General features: G+C 52.3%; 1 pseudogene; it reads left to right on the forward strand.

Annotated features, from left to right (window-relative positions):
* The first annotated feature begins 17,778 nt into the window (after positions 1–17,778).
* Positions 17,779–19,352, forward strand: LOC114828207 (uncharacterized; annotated as a pseudogene).
* The last annotated feature ends 1,509 nt before the right edge of the window (positions 19,353–20,861 follow it).

Consider the following 20,861-nt stretch of genomic DNA (forward strand, 5'->3'; position numbering starts at 1 on the left):
ATTTTGGAATTTTTGTATCCATCCATCCCTCCTTCCTTGCTCCCTTTCTCCTCCGACGTTGTCGCTGTCCTCCTCCGCAGACAGCCAACCAGTCTACCAGGAGGGAAGACACCAAGACAGAGAGTCTCGGTGTAGTCCTGTCGCTCCATCGGTCAGTCGGCGGCTGAATCGCTTGCTCGATTGAGCGGTTGATTCGTCTGCTCGATTCTCGAGAACTCACGGCAAGCTCGAGCAAGGCATACCCAGAATGATTCCTGCGGATACTTTCCATGAAGTCTCTAAGCCTCATGGAGCTGCTCGCCATCTGAAACCTAGAAGGTAATCCGCTGCTGTCGTCCGACTTCTGCTCATTCTCGGAGAATATGACATCACGCAGGACCTCGATGATATACGGATGCTCAGTGAAATCTGAATACGCACCCAGATCCGGAACTGCAACCGTGTCCTCGCTCAAGCGCTCGAAGTCCTCCGTAGCCAGGTTGGGAGTCGCGTGCCCATTTCCGAGAGCCCCGGACTCGAAAAGAAAGTGTCATTCTTCATGGAGGGGACGAACCTCTTGACACGCCTTCCTCGGAGAGAAAACCGTGAATACTTGCGCGTCGCTCCCCTTCCTCGGTGGAATGGCGTCCGGTGAGCCAAGAGCTGTAATTCCCTGCAATAAAATCCCTTGTCGAATTTGATCATCATTCCTCCGTTCCTACAACTTCCCGTTCGCGGCTTTCTCCAGAGGAAATGGCGCTAGCGCGTCGGTCGGGCTCGTTCCCGCCACAGTCTTCATCTGACGTTGTCCATCTAAGGTCGCGTCCGATTCGTTCTTTCCTGTCGCAGCTTATCAGCTGGTCGTTCTTTTCGCAATGGTCGTCGCCGTCGTCGTCGCCAGAGAAGAAGTGAGGACGTTTCCTTCTTCTCCTAAGTGAGCGTTTCCTCCCCCTCGTCTTCTTCGTTGAAGAAGACTCTACACTCACGATGGAACGACGTAGTTGCGCCCGGAGGATCGTAGGAACAAGGCCACACAATCGTCACGTCTTGCCGTCCCTCCGTCCCTCCGTCCAACCGCCCGCCTCTGCGTCCGACGTCCGTCAGTATCTGACAGTGCCTCGTTTTCCCGCTTGCACGGCGTTGCCGTTCGATTCCCCTGGAAATACCGTCAGCTCGAACGATGACCTTAGACGAGACGAGCCATCCGGGATCAACACTTTAGCTTTAGTACTGTTCCGTGCCGAGAAAACCTGCCGCTGAGTTCTTTGTCCCCCGTCCGCTCTCTCTTCTGCTTTCGTCCGCTCTACCCTATCTTGTCATTCTCTTCTCCCCTCCTCGTCTTTTTAGCGAAGGAGGAGGAGGAGAGTGTAGAGCGGGGGCAAAACTCATACGGGGAGAATTCGCTCCATGATAGCCGAGCTCTGATAAGGCTAGTCCCGTAGACGAAGCAACTCCTTCCCGAGATGAGTAGCGCTCAGCCGTCGTCGAGGTCTCTCGCCGCCGTGACACTCACTCCCGGTCTCTCTCTCTCTTGCGCTCATTGTCTATCCTCCTTCGGCCGCCGCCGCTGCTGCTGTGGCTGCCATCATCCTCGTCATCGTCGTCGTTGTCGTTGCTGCTGCTGCTGTATTCCAAGCGTTGCCGACTTGTGCTGCGTCTGCTGATGTAACGGCTTTCCGGCGTGCTCGGGTCTGGAAAGATTAATTATTATAGTTCTCATCGATGTTGGCAGCCTAGCGATACTGCCATTATTGCCTCTGGTGGTCTGAAATGCCGTCGGCGCGTACGAGGACGCGAATGATCTTGGAAGCGACGAGCTGGAAAGCTACTGACAAATGGCGGTCATCGTTTTCCATTAAACTCCTAGGAGCAACGCTTTCGGCACGGCTCTCGCACTTCCGCATTGTGTACTCACATCGGAGATACTGTCCCACTTCGACTGTCGCTTCGAGCTTCAGTTCGTAGCTCGCGATTCGCTTTCTGCTTCTGCGACTACAACGATCGCTGCGCGATAATCTTCCGAGCGGATTCCGTGCTGAGGGATTCGAAGCTTTCCGGCTGACATGTATTCGTGCAACAGATTGTTGTTTGTTCGAATGAACGAGTCGCTGCAGTTCCTTGAGCTCATAGATATTGCTCGAGTTCCCCCATATCCCGTTCGGTGTTGACGCGGAGATAGATGGAACGAGTATCATATCGGGGGAGAAGCCATGCCAGACGAAGCCATGGAACAGCCGCCCGCATTGCAGCTGCCAGGCCGTACGTCCCATCGGCAGATCTGGGTCGGGCGAGGGGTCTCTGGACCACGCAGCCCACAGATCGAGGAAAGAAGAGAGGGAGCCCAGAGAGCATTATCAGGAAACAGGAACGCCCGTCAGCCCGCCCGCTCGCCTCATGCACTAGACGACTCATTACCCTGCTTCCGGATGGCTCGGAAGACCTTGATGGATGTCTATATGCACGACCAGATCCTTCACCGGTTGTTGGCCTCGACGAAGAGACGCCAACGACCGTGGTGTGCACCGCTACTCCCGATACAGTCGACCGATAGAGCGGGGACTGGAGCGGAAACTCGCTCCAGACTAGAATCTGGCCGCCGTAGTTAGTCCTCCGTCGGATACGGTAGCCGCAAAAGCGGTTTTGGCGGCAGTGACAGCCGCTTTCGGTCCGAAGCGTCAGTTCACGGCATTTCGGGGCGCATACTACTAAGCTGAGAGATGGATGAGGCCATTCCTCTCGAAGCCGGGAGCAACCAAGCGAACGACGAAGCAACATGGTGGCAGACCTACGGGAAAATCCGCTAGACACGTAACAGGTCGCAAGTTGCAGGGACTCATCAATAATTGCCATCATCATCATCCGAGTCATCTCGCCGCGACTTATCGCGACTCGGTGCAATAGCATAAGTTCCGGAGGTTCCCCGAGCTCGCGGGAGATAATTTTCTCGAAATTTCATCAACGGCCATGATTTGGATAGTGTAATATGACACCATGAGATTACTCGGAATACTCCGCTGAGCTCTGCTAATACCTCGTGTTCGGACGACAGCCTTGTACGACTCCGTAATTCAGCCCGTACGACGAGTCTCTGGCGCTTTATCTCGCACTCAGCTGGCCATTGGGCAGCGGACTCGGCGTTATACGCCAATCAACGTCATTTTCTGACGCAGCAGACTCCTGATGGAAAAGTTTCAACATGTGCGCTGAACGATTCGTGTCGTCTACGTTATGTAGATTTCCTCTGCCGGTCACTCTTCTCCGTACCTTATGGAAATTCGCTCGTAAAGTTAAAACCGACTCGTGATATTGAGTGCAGAGAAGTAAGGAACGGAGACTGGCGGAATCGCCGACGACGACGTCCTCAAGACCGGTCAGACTACCGTAGGAACAGAATGTATGGATGGAACTTATAAAGAAGCTCCTCTTCTTCTCTTCCGATAATTTCGATCATTGCAAATGAGCGTCGACTCCGAAGATTGATGGTCCCCATCGCTAACAAGCACTCGTGTAGAAGGCCAGTCGGTCGAGTGAGCCGATCTGGGTCCGACGGAGGGAATCTCCTGCAGGAACCGAAGCGGGTGGTATACTTGCCGTTGCGGAAAACCCCCAGAAGGGTGTGTCGCACTTGAGAAAAGTCTCGTATTACCAATTACCATGAGACCCAGTCCGTGAGCTCTGGTATCTCTTGCTCTCGAGAATATCGCGGGGATTGCTCGCTGCCGCGGCAGGGCGCGATCGTGTGATTTGAGTCTGGGAAAACCTAGCAGCGAATTGGAGGAGTCGCGCGATACCTGCATTCGATGCGATTTGGGATTGCTTTTCTGAAAACCGATTATTCGATCTTGAGGTAGCTCACGAGCATCGCGACGAGGCGTAGGGGAGTCGCGATAGTCTCAGAAATAGAGTATTAATGGTTTCGAGCCGGCATCAGATCGGTTCGACGCGGCGCGATTCCCCGGAAAAGCGTCTGTGGAGCTCGATGCTCCCGGAACGAAGCTCCTTCGTCTTTGCGTCGACCCGGCTCACTGGATTAATGTTCCTGGTTGGATGGAAATGTAAAGAACAGCTGAAGCGAGGCTCGATCTCCATTTCTGATTCCATGAAGTTCTTCATTTGCTGTTCTTGGCGCTTTTCCCGTAGCGTATGGGAACGATGATACGGCCGACTTGTCTGCCCAATTCGGATGACCAGCTCACCGAGGGATGTTCGGTCGACGTTCCGACTATCGGCCGAATTGTCAGTTCCTCTAGTCTCCCTCGATCGTCCAACCGGTCGACGTCGTCCGGTGGAAAGCAGGCGACCGCGCAACCGAGGTCGGGTACGTTTTTCCCTCCTCCAGACCAATACATCGATACATCGGCGCCATCGGGAAATATTCAAATGTGGGGCAAGCCACCCGTTTTGTAGAGGAATGCGCTCTTCTTTCGTCCGTTATTTCGCTGCTGGCCTTCGAATTCGCCACCGTAGGATTGCAGAAGAAACTGTCACGGAGAACAGCGAGACGTACTCGACTCATGAATCTTGGAGAAATACGTCGTTCGTTAATCATGGCGAGCAACTACTATTAGCCGACGGTCAGAGCGAAGTCATGGCTCGAATGTCCGCGTATCCGAAAAGACAATCCACAATGGAAAAGATGTCTCAGAATTCAAGTGACGCTATTCTCGGATAGGTCTTCATCTGTCAGAAGCTGCCAAGAGCTGAACGCACTCGGACTCGCCCCTCATGCGAATTCTTAAACGTCGCAACGTATAATTCCCATTCTATCTGTGCACGCTGGCTCGACTGCCGCCCCTTATGGAAGCGAGGCGTCTGAATCGTTTTCGAAAAGTCCCTCACGTCTGATGCGACAGTTTAAACTTTCTGTGGCGCTTAGCAGCAGCGGGACTGACCGAGAGTTCATCTTATCGAGAGTCGTGGTGAGCTGTGGCGGAAGGAGTATCGCTATGAAGAGCCGTTTCGTCTCCGATCCTGACCTCTCGCAGTTCCGTGTGAGCCATCCGCATTTCTCGATCTCCCTCTCGACTGATATATCCGTTTTTCTACAATTCCCCGAGAGACTTCCCATTGAGGAATTCTGAATTTTAAGCTCTGTCTGTCGACCTGCCATCTCTCCCCTCCGGGGAAATGGGTCCCGATCGGATGTCCCCGAGCTGCCCAGTCGGTCTTGGAGTCCTTCGGTCGTTTGCTCGGTTAGTTAATGCGGAGAACAGTACTGTGGAGGTGCTGTCGACGACCCGAATCATCGAGCAGATTCGATCCTTGAAAGCATCGAGGTCCCTCCCCCCCCCTCCTCTCATCGATTTCCTCTCTGGGATTCCGGATGAGCTGCCAACGTGTTGCGGGAAAATGCAATCTCCACTTTCCGATCTTTTCCCATATGAGGAACGCTTTGCGCTGAAAACCCTACGATGTGGAATTCTTGTCTAGGCCCGTTCTCCGCTCGTTCTTCAACGGGCCAGCCCGTGGAATGCGCGGACCGAGAGAGCCAATTTTTCTTTACTGCGATCCGCGAATCAAGAGCGGTGGGCGATCTCTTCCATCTTGGCCGCGGGCGCGTGCACGCGGGCCGGTCTGAGCTCTCGACTAGACCTTCTAACTTGATCGGCTCGGAAGCGAACGGAAGGAAGAAAATGGGTTGTTGGGTCGACGATCGGGGGGAATCGTGTATCTTTCTCCCTACCTCTCCTGATCCAACTCCGACATCGCGAAGTCTACCCAGGAATCAAAGTCGAATCTGGCTGCGTCTTGAGGCTCTCAACGTAAAGGGCAATCAGCGAGCCCACGGACGGACGAATCTAACGAACGATTCGGCGGAGTACGAAGAAAAGAGCGCGAAAGGAGCTAAGCTCTCTTTTTCGTCTCCGGCTTCATCCTTTCGTCCTCCGGAAGTTTTTCGCTCTCATTGTTCTTTTTCCGCTACTGTGGGTAACGCTGTTGCGACTGCTCCTCCGATGTCTTGTGGCCGCTCGTCCTTCTCCGCGTCCCCTATCAGTCATACTCTTCATTCGCCGGATTCGCCCGCTGGTCGCTCAAGGGACGAGGAGAGCCCTCGACCCTTCGATTTTCCGCTGCTTCAGGAATGAATTCTCAGATGACCGTTCGAGTTTCATTCATCCGGCGGAGGCGATGACAGCGACGAAATAAAAATGTTTGAGAAATTCGAGACGGCGCCGCATTCGCTGCGAGCGGCACAGCGTTCCCCCCGAACAGGCGCGCGCGTGCACCGTGTGATTCAGTACTCCTCGAACTCTCGCGGATTCTTTTTCCCTGACGTCCTTACTTCGAGTTCATTGGAGACGGACTACTCGATTCAGTCGATAGACGTGGAAAATGTACCCATCGCCATGACCTTTAAGTCACAAGCTGTTCGCCAAAGTTTCTGAAACTCTCGGCAATTACTGATTGCTCTCCCATCCGAGCTTTAAGAGCCGAAGCTCCATTCCTGGGGCTGGGAGTGGATAAGCCCGATGATTCCTTGTTCCGTAACGCGAAATGAAATGAGGCTTAGCCTGCAGACAGCAGCATTAGATCAGACAATCTCAGACCACCGTTTTCAGACAAATCCCGACGTAGTGATAGGTTTGAGTTGGATTTTCCCTTCATTGAAAAGCAGGAACAAAGAATATGACCGTGTCCCTTCGATATTTCTTACGCTCAAGTTTTTGTTTGAGCCTGGCCGCGGAAAATTGAGATCGCAGGGTTTCTGCTCCATGCCGCCGCTGGTTCGATCCACGTCTGTAGGAACGAGGAATAGGCGATGCTGGATGCAATCACGAGTCGAGTGGGCGTTCCGCCACGCGATGCTGTGCTTACGAACAGTTTCTCAAAAGCGTTGCTAAGAACGAAATCACGCACAACTGCCTGTATGCTCACTGAGCTCCATCGGATCGGATGCACAAACCTAATCGGCAAGACTCGACAAGCTACTCAATATCCACTCTCTGCGCGTATGACATCACTTGCGATGCTTCATTAGAGCTTGTTGGAGCTTCTCTCCATATCTGCTCCGTCTTCCAGCACGAGACTTTCGGTAGGTTCGACCGTCACACGACGGGCCGGCCTGTCAGTTGGTCGAGACAGCCCTCCACTCTACTCCGTATACTTGAGTCTCGGAGAAACAAAATATCGAATTCGCGATCAAGCAAGAAATTGATTACTCGTTACCGTGAGCCGGGAAAGGTAGAGGATGCCGGATAGGGAGATAAAGGGAAACGCTACCGAGCTCATTCTGAAGAGCGGTTCGTCCACTCGAAGAATCGGGAAAAAATTAAAAGGGAAGACGAGCGGGCGACCAAGGAAAAAGAACCGACTGACGACCGAGTTCGCGGCCGAGCCCGGGAGATAGACGGTGAGCGGATCTGGCAGAGGAGGGAACAAGATTCGCTACCGGTATGGGAAGAGCTAAGAGAAACCAGTGAAGGAGCAAACTCGCTTGTAAAGAGCAACATCGTTGATTGAAATTGGAAAGTTTATGGAGTAGCTTGGACGCCGGCGCCCTTTGTCGACCTTCCTGCCACCAGCGTCGTCGGCGACAGAGCTCAACGGAATGTATTTGTTTGTTCATCCATCGAGCTTCTGACTTGCGGCTCGAATATATTCCCCGCCAGCTACCACATCATCGCGACCCTGTGGGAGTTCCTCGTTTACCTCTTCTTCGTTTTCTCCACTTTTTCTCCTCACTCGGTCTCCCGCAACCCGGCGGGGCGATCGATGAACGTCGTCTCTCGCTCAGTGCAAATTAGAGCGATGACGATGAGCGCGGGAGATGACGGCGTGACGGCGGCGGGTTCGCCCGTTCAATCACGGTCCAGTCTTCAGCTGTCGGTCAATTATTGTGATTGTTCCGCCGATTCCTTCGTTCGTCTTTTTCGATTCCTTGATCCCTTCCTCCGACATCATGTTCGGCGTTCTGTCTTGTTTTTGAGGCAATCAGATGTCTGATCCGGCAGAGAGCGGGCAGGAAGCAGGGGCTTTCATCTGTCGACGATCAATTGAACAGCCGTCATGTATCAACAGTTTTCGCGATGTTTTGGAGAGATCGATCGCAGCACATTCTCAGATGAAGACGCTTCACGCGCGCGGGATCCGTGATTCTCAAGGAACGTCGGCTGGGAGCCAAGACGCGTGCCCGTTTCCGAGAATCTTGCTGGCGATCGAGACTCCCGAATCTAGGCCGGTCTCTCTCCGCAGAGTCGAGATCCCGACCGGAGCCGTTTCTGTGAAATATCGTGCCCGTGGAGAATCAGTGTCTCATGCGCGGAATGCTCATTTAAGAATTTTTCGGGTCAGCTCACGCATCTGCACGAGCTCGTCGACTTCGTGCGCTCGTCGCTGCCCATGTCCTCCATCCGCGAGCGTGAAGGCCAAAGAGTTGCTGGTTTCGGTTTGGACTGTAATGCGATTATTTCCGTGGAGGAGCCACCCTACGCTGAAGCGGACCGAGGGCAGGTTCGGTTCCGCTCGATCCGCGGGGAGCGAAGCTGTAACGATATTAGCGGAGGCTCGTTCCCGCCAATATCTGCATGGAAGCCGCTGTCAACCACGGGACCCCTGAAAAGCGAACCGACGCAGAACCCCCTCAAAACTTCAATTCACGCAATTTCTCACCAAAGGGGCCGGTCTTTTTTTTCCGATCTACCTACCGGCTAGCCTGCGATGACGACAGTTCAACTTCCTTCCGACGAGAGCTGGATCCGCTCTTGTACCCCGAATACATTCGTCTGGCACAGACTGGGCTTTCCGAGGATCGGTGTCAGTGGGTAATTCCAATGGGGAGTTCCAAAACTCAGCATGTCGACTCTGCGAGAAATTCCGGGAGGCCACCATTCATGTTTCCTAGCCTGTACGGGCACTCTGTGCAGGAATATTCTTCTGCACGATTGCAGGATCCTGCTCTTTTACGGACCGATCGATCTGGGTCGTACGGAACATCGTCAGTCGCTTCGTGCGTAAGTCCGATGAACGAATAAATACGACGAGAGCTCGGCCGCCATTCTGAGCGCGCGTGAGTGATGGCGTGACTATGAGGCAATTAAATATGCTTCAATATCTGAACTCAGCGTCCACCGAGCGGCTGACTCCCCCTTGCGTATGGGAAATGGGGAAGCAGACGAATGGGGACGGCACCGCGGCCAGGACGATAGATTATCCCTGGAACCGAAGAGTTCCGCACCCAAGCCGGAAACGGCAACAACCACCAGCCGCACGAGAAACTCGTGTTGTTACTCTGCGTCCTGAAGTATCGATTTGAAAATTAGAGTATCTATAGGCTCAGAATCTTCCTGGTCCTTGGAACACCGTCCCGATAGAGCTGGACGATGTGACTTTTCGGAGTCTCGGAAGCCTGGTTTGGGTCCCCCGTAGATCACAGAGATTATTTCTCGAGATGGGAAATCTGAGGGAACGCACCACCGACCCATGCCGGGCAGGGCGTCGGGATAATGAAAGCGGGGAAAACTAACAAGACAACGAGCGATGGGGCGAAGCACGAGACGAGTTTTAAGGATATTTTCTTTACTCGCACAACGCGACCGCCGACCAACCGACCGACCGACCGACGTAACAAGAGCGACCACAATTTCCTCCTGCTACGGAAGCGGTGGCGAAACGTACGGGGGAGCTCCTATGCCAAGGGATCGAAGGGCTTTATCAATCACTTTTCGCTTATCGTAGTTTCGTGCTAAGAACGAGGCCGCTTGCCTTCACCCTTCGCCTGCTTCGTTCCTTCGTCTGTAGGTTGAGTCGGCGGGTCGCGCAGACGCCCGACCGCCCGCTATCTAGCTACAAACTGGATGGTAATATCACGGCTTCACAATAGATCATCTTTATCTCTCATGTACCCATCCAAGTAGCGAGCTGGTCGGCAGCCCGCTCGTTTGCTAACCAACTCGACCATCCGAGAAAACGAGCCAGCAGGCAAGCCGAGTACCCTTTTTTTTCTTTCGGTGTCTCTCACTCTCTCGATTTACCTGATTACATTGCACTGAACGATGGTGCATGCCGGACAGCTTCCGGTCTATAATTAAGTCTCGACGGTGGAGAATACTCTGCCGATCCTGTCTTATGCGATGCCCCGTACCGTCTCCCCCTCAAGTTTAGAAGGCGGAACAGAGAGAGGGATTGAGCGCTTAAGCGGCTCTTGATCCTTGAGCCTCCCGGCTCATGCGGTGGATCCCCATCGTTCGATACTTCGGCGGTAGAGCTTGGGAGCAGAGACATGAGCTCGCCAAGGACATCAGGAGAGACCTCCGGTGAGAGATCCTCTCGGCCCGAGCCGTAGCCTCGGAACGCGTCGTCTGCAACGGGAATTCTCACGAATTCCGCGCGTATTCCGTATCGTAGCTGCGATCAGAGTGGACTTCATCGAATAGCGGAGAAATGGAGAGTCCCAATCACAATCTGCTTGGGAGGGCGATCCCGATACATTGTCGGCACACAATCCTTGGGGATTGACGTCGCTCGAGCATGAATCCCCAACACCTCCGTCATATTAACCAGGGGCTTGACGAGGAAGCGCCGCACGGCGTCCGCCGACGTCATAGAATCTAATGTTGTCGCTGTCGAGGATCTCTCGCATTTCGTTCGATGCAATCGTGTCGCACCTGGCCCGTCTCGATGCCTCGAGTTTCGAAACAAGGACGATTGCACGCAGCGCCAAATTTTCGCTCGCTGCCTCCCTCTTTTGGGATGCTCCACCAAGAATAAGAATCCTCGCGTTCGCCTGTCCTGGCTTCCTGTGTACCGAAAGCACGGGACGTTTTCCCGTACAGTTAGTTCTCCTGCGCCTCTCTAGCCCGCATGAGAGGAGCGAGAGCCGCTATCGGCGGTGCAATGAGCCGAGGCCCATTGCAGATCTTGGAACAATACATTTGCACCTCTTGTTCTGGGCGGGCCGAACGGACGGACGGCCGACGGCCTTACAGCCGAGCGGGAGCCGTCCCTGCACGCTCTGAAAGCTCACCCCGCATCGCGAGACGGTGAAGATCGTCCACGCACCGACATCGACGTAAATAAACACTTGCGAAAATTTCGGAGCAGTCACCGGGCGGAATGACGACGATCTACGCTGCGTTGCCTCGGAAAAACGTTAGTCGAGAGAGGGAGATGCTAATTCTCGTCGTCATTCAGGACCGATGCACATTGATTCCGTCGTTGCGAACCCAGAATGGAGTATATTCGGTGCTCATCCACGGAACGCAGACTCGCCGAGCGCTTCCGAATGAGAAGTGGAAGCGAGTCGTCTCGATCGTGCGAACTTGGAACCCGTGAGCGAGCCCAGGCTCCTCCCAACAATGCCCCGTTCTCTCTCCGAATCCGGTAGACTTGAGAGGATTTGCCCGGTCTGTCCGACTAACGCACATGATCGAATGAAATGAACGGATGCACTCCTATCTAATGCATCGATGAACAACGATGATCAGCCTAATTGAGGTCGTTTGTCCGCCACTCGCTTGCCCTCCTCCGACGGAATTGCTTCGCTTACAAGCCGAACGCGATAGCGATGTAGTCCCGAGGCCGAAGCTGGAAAACTTGACCGATATCGGGATTGTCTTACTAATTCAAGACCTCCAGGACGTCAGCGGCCCCGGGTAGCTTAGCAGATGTCACATGGTGTAATCTCCTCCGCCTCGGGGTCCATGAGCATTGTGATGGCACGCCTGGAACTCCCTTAGAGGATTGCAAATACGGATAGAGGGATCAAATATTTCTCTCTGGGATTCGAGCTTCATTGGATTCTCAAGTTTATTCTACAGGGCTTGGTAGCAGCCGTAATGAACACTACTCGCTCTAACCGTAAACATTATTCCAATACACGGCTCGTCGACGAAGCTCGACGGCGTTGCTCGCACGAGTCTCCGACACCGAATCCAGGATTCATATCATTGCAATGCGACTTATCCGGCGAGGGGCTGCTCGGTTCCACCCTAAATCGTCATGTCGGGACCGTACTCACGCGTGTACGGAACAAATGACCGAAACTAGTCTTCACAGTAGGGCTTCAACCTCGAAATTAGAACTTCTGTCCCTCCTACTCAAAGGGAATTCGCGCCGGACGCCTACTCCGACAGAAGCAAGTTTCACCGTCGGTCTTCCGGCTGGAGAGGGAAGGGAACGAATGTGATTTCCCAATGCTTAGAGGGATTCAAGCTCGGGTTGAGAGGCTAACGATCCCTGGGAGGCTTTCCTATTTGTTTTCATTATTAAAGGCGTCTGTTCCTCGACCCGGCGACGACGTCGAGATCCTGAGAGAGGATCGCAATGGCGGAGCGCAAAAGACGGCGACCGCGAGCTAATGGTACCGGTCGAATGAATGAATGATTGATTGATTGATTGATGGATTGATTGACTGATCATTCGGTGAATAGAGCGGACCGCGTATTTTTTCCGGAGTGTCTTCAGGATGCGAATTTCGGAAATCAGCTCAAGACCTCGGGTTAGACATCGTTCAGTGAGACATAATGTCGAAGAGGCAGTCCTTCTTCCTATCCATCTGAGTGACCCTGGAATTCTATTTAGCAGTAAACGAGTTTATATTCCGCGGGACGCTTGGACAACAAGAAGGGCGACGCTAACAGAATAAACGGAATCCCAGAGAATGGGACGGGTCTTGTGATCCACTACGGATTTTCTTGGCAGTCAGTTAAGATTGCTCTGGAAGGAAGCCTGTCGTAAGAGAAGGAAACACGAAGAGGGGGAAGACAAATAGACACGACGAAGCGACGACAAAGCACACGGAAAAAGGTCCAGGTTGACAAGGTCGAATTAGAGAGACTATCAGTAAATTCTTCAGTCTGCCAGCTGTGAGCTCACTGCCTCCCGGGTCCCTTCTCGGTCCGCTAGCCTCCCTCGCTGCCCGTCCTGTTCGAGATCGGTGAGCGCTGCGGATCTCCGAGCAGCACAAATTCGGTTCATCCAACGATCGGGATGAGTGATTGAATGAAGTCAAAGTCCCGACACTTGCCTGAGACATGTCAGCTGAGTGGCTGCGTGGCGGTGATCTATTTGAGCTAGTCAAGTGGATATCGGATTCCTCAAAGAAGTGAACTTGCGGAATCAGTCGGAGGTATCTTTTGATTCGGCAACGAAATCGAACGAAAGAAAGGCCTCCTCTCATCAAACGAGACCGGCTTGAAACGCACCTCTCGTCGATATCCGCAATCGAATCCTTCCCTGGCCTCCTGGTGGCCTTTGTTTGGCCCAAGGACGACCGTCTTCCGATGGGTCCACCTAAGCTTGGTCTCTCTGTTTCTCTCCATCATCTACCACCGCCAGCCACTCGCTTCCGCCGAACAGACCCGCTGCTGTACGACACCACGCAAGCATTCTTCCCGGCCGAGATGGACTCAACTTCCGTCATAAGTCATTGCCATGTCTCCTTCCCTTCTTCTCGCACTTCATCTCCTTCTTGTTCCCGACCGACGGACAGACAGATTGAGGCGCACAGCTACCGGCCCGACTTCCTCGGATCTCTCGCGCGCCATGAACGAATTTTCGGCACAGAATCATACAAAAACCCATCCTTGTGTGATAGAAGTGTATCCGGGGCGGCATTCCGCCATTGGGGCCCGTATTAGATTACCCAAGGTCTCTTTGTCGATCCTTGGACTCGGTTGAGATGATTTGCTCCACGATTGTCTCCTTCCGAGCTCCTTTCATTGAAAGTCAGCGAAAGCCTACGATGCTCAAAGTTCAAGGCTCAGAGCGTGACCGACTTCTCACGAGATCGCGCCGCCCCACCAGGCTCCGCCTGGAATACCAGTCGGCTGATCCAGGTCGCCGCCGTTCCGCTTCCGACAGCGCTTGGAGACGTTCAATTCCATTGATGCAGGCCACGGAAACTTATGGACACCTCCTTGCGAGCTACCCCCGGCAGCCGTCATTCACGGAAACCGATGAGTCAATGTTGGCTTCTTCGGATTTTTTCGCAAATCCGATTTTCGGAGTTGGCGAAGCTACTCCCGGCGCGGTGGTCGTTGGCGAGCCTTGTTATTCCTGCGAAGACCCCATTTCCCGAATCGCGAGTTCTATGCATCGTTGCAAGTTGGCTCGCCATCGTTCCCGGGGGCGTTCCGACGGAGATAAAATGATGTTCCCCCCATAGCCCAGGGAATCTTACGCCAGCAGCGTCCCCTCTCCCATCCTAGGCTCCGAGGTCGAGGCGAATGTTGGATACCCGTACGCTATTCAATCGAATTGATGAATGAATTGATGAATACACAAAATTGTTGGCCGTGATCCATGGCTTGATCTGCCGGACTGCAAGTAAAAATGTACAGCGAATAATAATCTCACTAATTAGGTGAATAAATTATTTGGATTTTTTGTATGGGAGGGACGTGATGAGGGGCTCCCCGGTCCTCATGGCGTTCGTTCTTGTTTTCCTCCTCATCTCTTCCTGGTCGCTCCGGCTGCCTCTGCGCCGCCACTGCTGCCGGCGCTCCGTCAGACTCTCCGAGGTCCTCTCCTGCTTTTTGCCCGAGGATACATCTGCCGGGGAGAAGTGCTCAAAGCCCGCGCTTACACAGAGCTAACGACTTCTATCACTGCAATATTCTCCTCACCGAATCATGCCTCGGAGTGTGTGCGCATTCGCACCGACGGCGGCGCTTGAGAACACAGCGTTTTCCGCCTTCGGCTGCTCCGGAGCGCCACCCGTTCACGGACTAACGACACCGACGATGGGCTCCTCTGCCGGCAGCATCTGCCCTGCTGTTGTTGTTGTCGTCGACGTTCAATATTCCGATTGAGTTTGAATAGTTCTGGGGGAGATGTGCGAAGCAACGTCTTCCCCCGAATGAACGTGCCCGTACCGGCTGAGAGTGGGAATTCTCACCGAGTGAGGAAGGAGGCAAACATCGGGGTAATCGTCGCGACTGGAACGCGAACGGAAATTCCGCTGTCTGGATGTGTTGTTGTCGAAACTGAGCCGAAAAAAAGACAGACGTATTCGTGAGTTGCCTGCGAGAGCTCCGTCGCATGAAGACTCAGGCTCCACCAACTTGCAAGCGCTCTGCCCGGCCCGTTGCTAAATCTGCGACACACCGTTGTTGTTCCTTCGCCTGCACGACGTCTCGCCGGCCGGTCTCTCGCGTGCGGCGAATTCGGCACGGAAACCGAAGACCCGACCATCGACGTACTTGTACGAAATAAGTTTCATTCGGGATGAGAGCAGCTGTCCCTTCAATAACAGTCTGAATTTGCTGTCTCTGAAGCCACCCGGCTGTCGAGAGCATGGACATCATGAAGCGAAAAGTATTTCACGCGAAATCCGTCCCCTCGGGCGGATCCGACCTGCCATACAGTTCCAGACTAGTGTTACTACCCGTGAATTCGCATTCAATGGCGCCAGCTCGATTTTCGTACCCTCTCAAAACGGTGGTCGATTAGACGAGCGGAACATCAAGATTCCGGCCTCGCAGTTCTTGTCAGACTCAGTTCGTTGGCCTCAACTTCATAAGTCTGTCGGTGGGTCGTTCCTGGCAAGGTACGCGTGTAGTTCGGTTGGGGCCCCGGTCGGACGATTGGCGTTTTCTCGCTCCGCTTGCGCACCTTCCCTTCATCCTCCTGTACAACTTCCTTCCGGAATTTCTCCTGGCCCATCCGGGAGGGCAAGGACGTCCTTAAAGACCGCGGCCGAGCGGGCCCCCGTGAGAAAACGAAAGAGGCAACCGCCCGAGCCAGCAACCTCTACGGCTGCAATGCCGAAGAGCGTGAGGGCATGATGAACGATAACGGTATAACGGTCGGCGGGTTGGCATGCCTCCGTGCGGTAGCGCATCGCTACGAGGTACATGTCGGGGTCCTGAGACCCGGAACGTTGCTTGCGCTGCTGACTTCATTCCGGCTGCGGACTCGAAGCACGCGACCGTGCTTAGATGACTTTGAGCAAGGTGGCCAGGACATTTCCGTTTCACTTTCTTCGTTCCTGCAAACTTTCATCTTGTACTGCTCGCAAGCGATGACGGTGAATTCGGTCTTCGCAGAAACGACCCCACAACAAAGAGGCGAAGATCTTCCCTTGCGGCGTCCCATCGGAATGAGACCGAGCAAGTGCAGTCGCCTATCATGGATTCCGAATGGAGACTCCATTCTCACCGGCGCTCGCCGTAGATCTACGTTGATCTGGTCGGGACCGAAGCTGGAGCTTTCGGAACAGAATGGAATATTGTCTGACCAAGTGAGCGTATCTCGTGACAGGACGACCGCAACTGGACTTTGGCGAGCGAGTAAAGGAATAGGAACGATGTCAATCTTCTGGTCCAAATGGAGCCGGCTCCGCGCTGAGAGCCCTCGAGCGGGTGATACGAACAAAGAATCCCTCCCGAGAGCCTCACATCGATCTATCCGTAGGAAATCTGATCGCGGAGAACGGGGAATTAAGCGAGTGAACAACCGACACTGGGGCAAAAAATGATTAATAATGAAAGACCGACAAAAAATCTCAGCGGAGTCAGAGCAATCGCTTGTTTACTCATTTACCCTCGACGCTACGCAACGTACGCACCGGGAAACGATGGGGATTCGGGTCGCAGTCGACCTCAGTTGGCTGAAAATGCGGCATGTTGTTCGCTTGACTCCTTGCTAGCTCCGAAGCGGGTTGCTTGGTGGACGTGTGGGTGGGTTGGCTGACGACGACGTCGACGGCCGCCGCGGCCGCCTCAAGGAATAGTCGCGCACAATCTGTCTTGGCTTGACGTCAATGGGAGCTCTGTTCAAGAGCAACATCCATCCCTGCCGCCGTCGCCGCGTCGCTTCTTGCTCCGTTCATTCACTCAGTCACTCACTGAGTAGCAAAAAGGATTCGACATCTTGTGGACGTCATCTTGCTCCCGCCGCCGCTGTTGACAACCAAGCTTGCTTGATGGGCGGGCGGGCGAACAGGGTTTGCGAGCTAGTCGGACGGTCGGCCGGTCGTCTGCTCGCGGTTTTCAATCTTTCAGAGGCAACAATCCGAACGCCAGTTTAACTCATACACATCAGGTCACCTCCCCCTCCCACTAAGCGATAACGAACCCTGAATCCGTGAGGCTCGCGCGATTTTTGAAAGGAGTCGAAGAAGAATCTTCTAAACATATAAAAACAAATGTGTGTATGTCTGTCATGGTCGCATACACTCCCATACGACGCGTACGATAGGTCTGATTCGCTGGGATTAAGGGCGTGTCGCATTGGGGAAGGTCTTTAGCACATCAGGTTTCATTAGGATGGAGCGATTGTCATTATTTCCTCTTTTCTGATAATATTGCCCTGACACCTCTGACGATAACGATGTTCAGTATTTTTGATCATGATAGCAACGATTCCCATTTTGTGGGGACGATAACGAAGTCGAGTTTGTTGTCGTCGGTCGTGAGGAGCGAGAGTATGCCTCCCAAACGGAGTTCACTGGGACGCTTGAGTCGACGAGCTACGAAACGCAAATTATCAATAGCTTCTGAATCGGATCATCAGAAAAAGATGCGATTAGAACAGGATAGACGGAGGCATTCGATAGCACGGTTGAATGAAACTGAGGATCGGCGAAACTCTAGGATGGAAAGTGATCGTATCCATCACTCTCTTTCTCGGTCTCTGGAATCGCCAGAACAAAGTATGGTGAGACTAGAACAAAACCGACTGCGCTCTTCACATGTGCGCTCCGGTGAAACTGAGGATGAGAGGTCGGCTAGATTGCTACAGAAAAGGCTGCGGAGTCGTCGTTCTAGAGAGCAGGCACGGCAGGAATTGAATTGCGCAGCATTTGAGTATGATCCTTTTCATGATTATATCACATATGCTGGCCTTGAAATCGGTGAGATGACAAGCGTATGTAAGTTTTGTCGTGCATTGAAATTCGCAAACGAAAGTCCAGGAATGTGCTGTGCCGGGGGCAAGGTCAAACTACTCGATTTACACCCACCACCTGAGCCGTTGTCAACTCTGATGAGCGGACAAACGAAGAAATCGCAGCATTTTTAGCCAATATTCGCATGTACAATTCATGTTTTCAAATGACATCATTTGGTGCGACTGAAATCATACGTGGGTTCTACATGCCGACCTTCAAAATCCAAGGTCAGGTGTATCATCGTCATGGGTCTCTTTTGCCATTGCTGGATGCCGATCATGAGTTTCTCCAAATTTATTTTATGGGAAACGCCGAGGAACAGGTCGATCGACGATGCAGTATCCATTCTGGTACAGATAGGGAAATCGTTGGTTCTTTACAAAAGCTCTTCCATCAGTACAACAGGATGGTGAAGCTGTTCACGATCGCTCTGGAACGCATGCCAGCTGATGATTATGTGGTTGTCATAAGAGCGGACAAGACGCCGGCGGGGGAACACGAAAAGCGATACAATGCTCCCACAATCAATGAAGTAGCAATCGTGATAGCTGGAGAGGAATTTAAGTCCCGTGACATAATTCTTCATCGCAGGAATGGTGACCTCCAAAGAGTCTCTGAAACACATCGTTCCTACGACGCTTTACAGTACCCGATCATATTTTGGCAAGGGGATGATGGATATCACTTTAACATCAAAATGAGAAACGCGGTGACGGGTGATGAGTCTGACAAGAAGGTCAGTGCTATGAATTACTATTCATATCGATTGATGATTCGTCAGAACGAGGACAATCATATATTGAAGTGTAGGCAATTATTTCATCAATATGTTGTTGATATGTATGCCAAGATTGAAAGCGAACGCCTACTATTCATTCGGTTGAATCAGACTAAGTTACGATCTGAAGAGTACGTCCATCTTCGTGATGCGGTAGTTTCTGACGGGAGTGTGAACCCCAATCAACTCGGATGCCCAGTCATTCTTCCGGCGACTTTCACGGGAAGTCCTCGCCATATGCATGAATACGCGCAGGATGCGATGACATACGTTCGTGTGTATGGTCGCCCTGATTTGTTCATCACGATCACATGCAATCCTGCTTGGGAAGAAATCAAGGCAAATTTGCTGCAGGGACAAACGGCTGCGGATCGACATGATATAATCGCGCGTGTTTTCAAGCAGAAATTGAAATCCTTAATGGATTTCATCGTCAAGCATTTCGTGTTTGGGGAGACGAGATGCTGGATGTATTCGATTGAGTGGCAGAAGAGAGGATTGCCTCACGCGCATATCCTGATCTGGTTGATTCACAAAATCACTCCAGATATGATAGATCGAGTAATATCAGCGGAAATTCCGGACCGTGATCTTGATCCTGTTCTATTCGAAATAGTAACTAGGAACATGATCCATGGTCCTTGCGGTGCGATCAACAGTAAATCCCCATGCATGAAAGACGGACAACTTTTCTCGTCAGTAACAAGTATAAAAGTCGAGTTATCACATCTCATGTCATTGACATTCTACAACGAAAACGAGTAGAATGGCTTCGAATCAAACGCAAGGTAAATCGCTATCGGACCACTCGAAGCCGCTTCAACCACGAAAAAGGAGCAGACGTTGAGTACATTCCACATCATGATATCAAATTCATCTCATTCATCTCATCAATATCCTGTCATCCTTCGCATACCCGAACAGCGTCTACGAGCAGAGATGAGCCTCAAGATAAGAAAAAAGTGAAGCTTCTGAGTGAAATCAATGTTGAGACTGTTGGAGGTCGCATCGAAGGCCGTGTCATCTCAAAATCGCCTTTACGAGAGTGGAAAAAAGCGGACGCCGAGGGAAAGTTATTCACCTTCAATCTCACAGACAACAGCGGTGAAATCAGCTGTATTGTATCTGGCGAACTCGCTGAAGTTTTGTTCCCGACGATCTCGATCGGATCATGCTACGAGATATCAGGATTCAGGCCGAAGCCAAGTCATCCTCAATACTCGACCACAAGTCATAGCTGCGAGATTCAATTATCAAAGGTGAATAAGTCTCCAATTTGGATCGACATCAAATCCTGTCCGTCATATGACAGATCGTCTTATTTATTGACTTTCTAGATCACGAGAATCAAGAAAATTGAAGGAGACTTCCTTCCGAAAAAACCTCAGTCGCTAATCAAGATATCAGAGATACTGGACATCGAAAACAACAAATCGGTGGACCTGATCGCTACTGTTTACGATGTGATGATTCCTCAGATGCTTGCGTGTAGAGATGGACAAATGAGAGAAAAACAAAACGTGCTACTGGTAGACGACTCAATGAGAACTGTCTCCCTTGGATTGTGGGCGAATCAATAAGAACTCTCGACGGAAAGGAAGGCCATGTGATAAACATTAGAGCGGCGGCAGTAAAAGAGTATAACGGAAAAAATTACTGTCCACCTCATCGGCATCAATCTTGAAGCATTGTGAATCGGATTTGACGAGAGAGGAACAAGAACTTGCTGACTGGTGGGATAGAGAAGGACACTCGAGTGAATTTGCCGCTCTCTCGATTAACAAATAAATTAACGAAGGGTTAGTTTTCATAAGAAACTTCATGGAGTGGTTCATTGTAGGTTCCTCCCTCACTCGTACCGGCGCAGCAACGCGCGCCGGGCTGCGCTAGTCTCCACTATAATTCCCTTCTCTTACTTTACGATTGCTGAGCTTTGTCGGTCCGAACGTGTTCCTGACCAATCTCAACGACGAGACTGACATTGATGCTGTCTGATTTTCAGTGTCGCTGCTCTCGGAGCTTGTCGGCGTCGCAGATGCGGAATGCTTCATCGCGAAAGCGATCCAGGATACAGAGCTCTGCAGCAACACTTTCCAAGGACGATTTGATAGGAAGGATGACTCGGGAAAGGAGAGAAAATTCAACCAATCCGATCCCGCTGACCTCAGAGACGCATGCTGGTGAGTGAACTGATTCCCCTTGTGCTTCCAGGGCTCAGTGCGATGACAGCTCTCGATTGAAGAAGCGAAACGGATGGAGAGCGGTCGCCCTAAA

This window comes from Galendromus occidentalis, unplaced genomic scaffold (assembly GCF_000255335.2).
Source record: "Galendromus occidentalis unplaced genomic scaffold, Mocc_1.1 scf7180000077435, whole genome shotgun sequence".
Taxonomy (NCBI): Eukaryota; Metazoa; Arthropoda; class Arachnida; order Mesostigmata; family Phytoseiidae; genus Galendromus; species Galendromus occidentalis.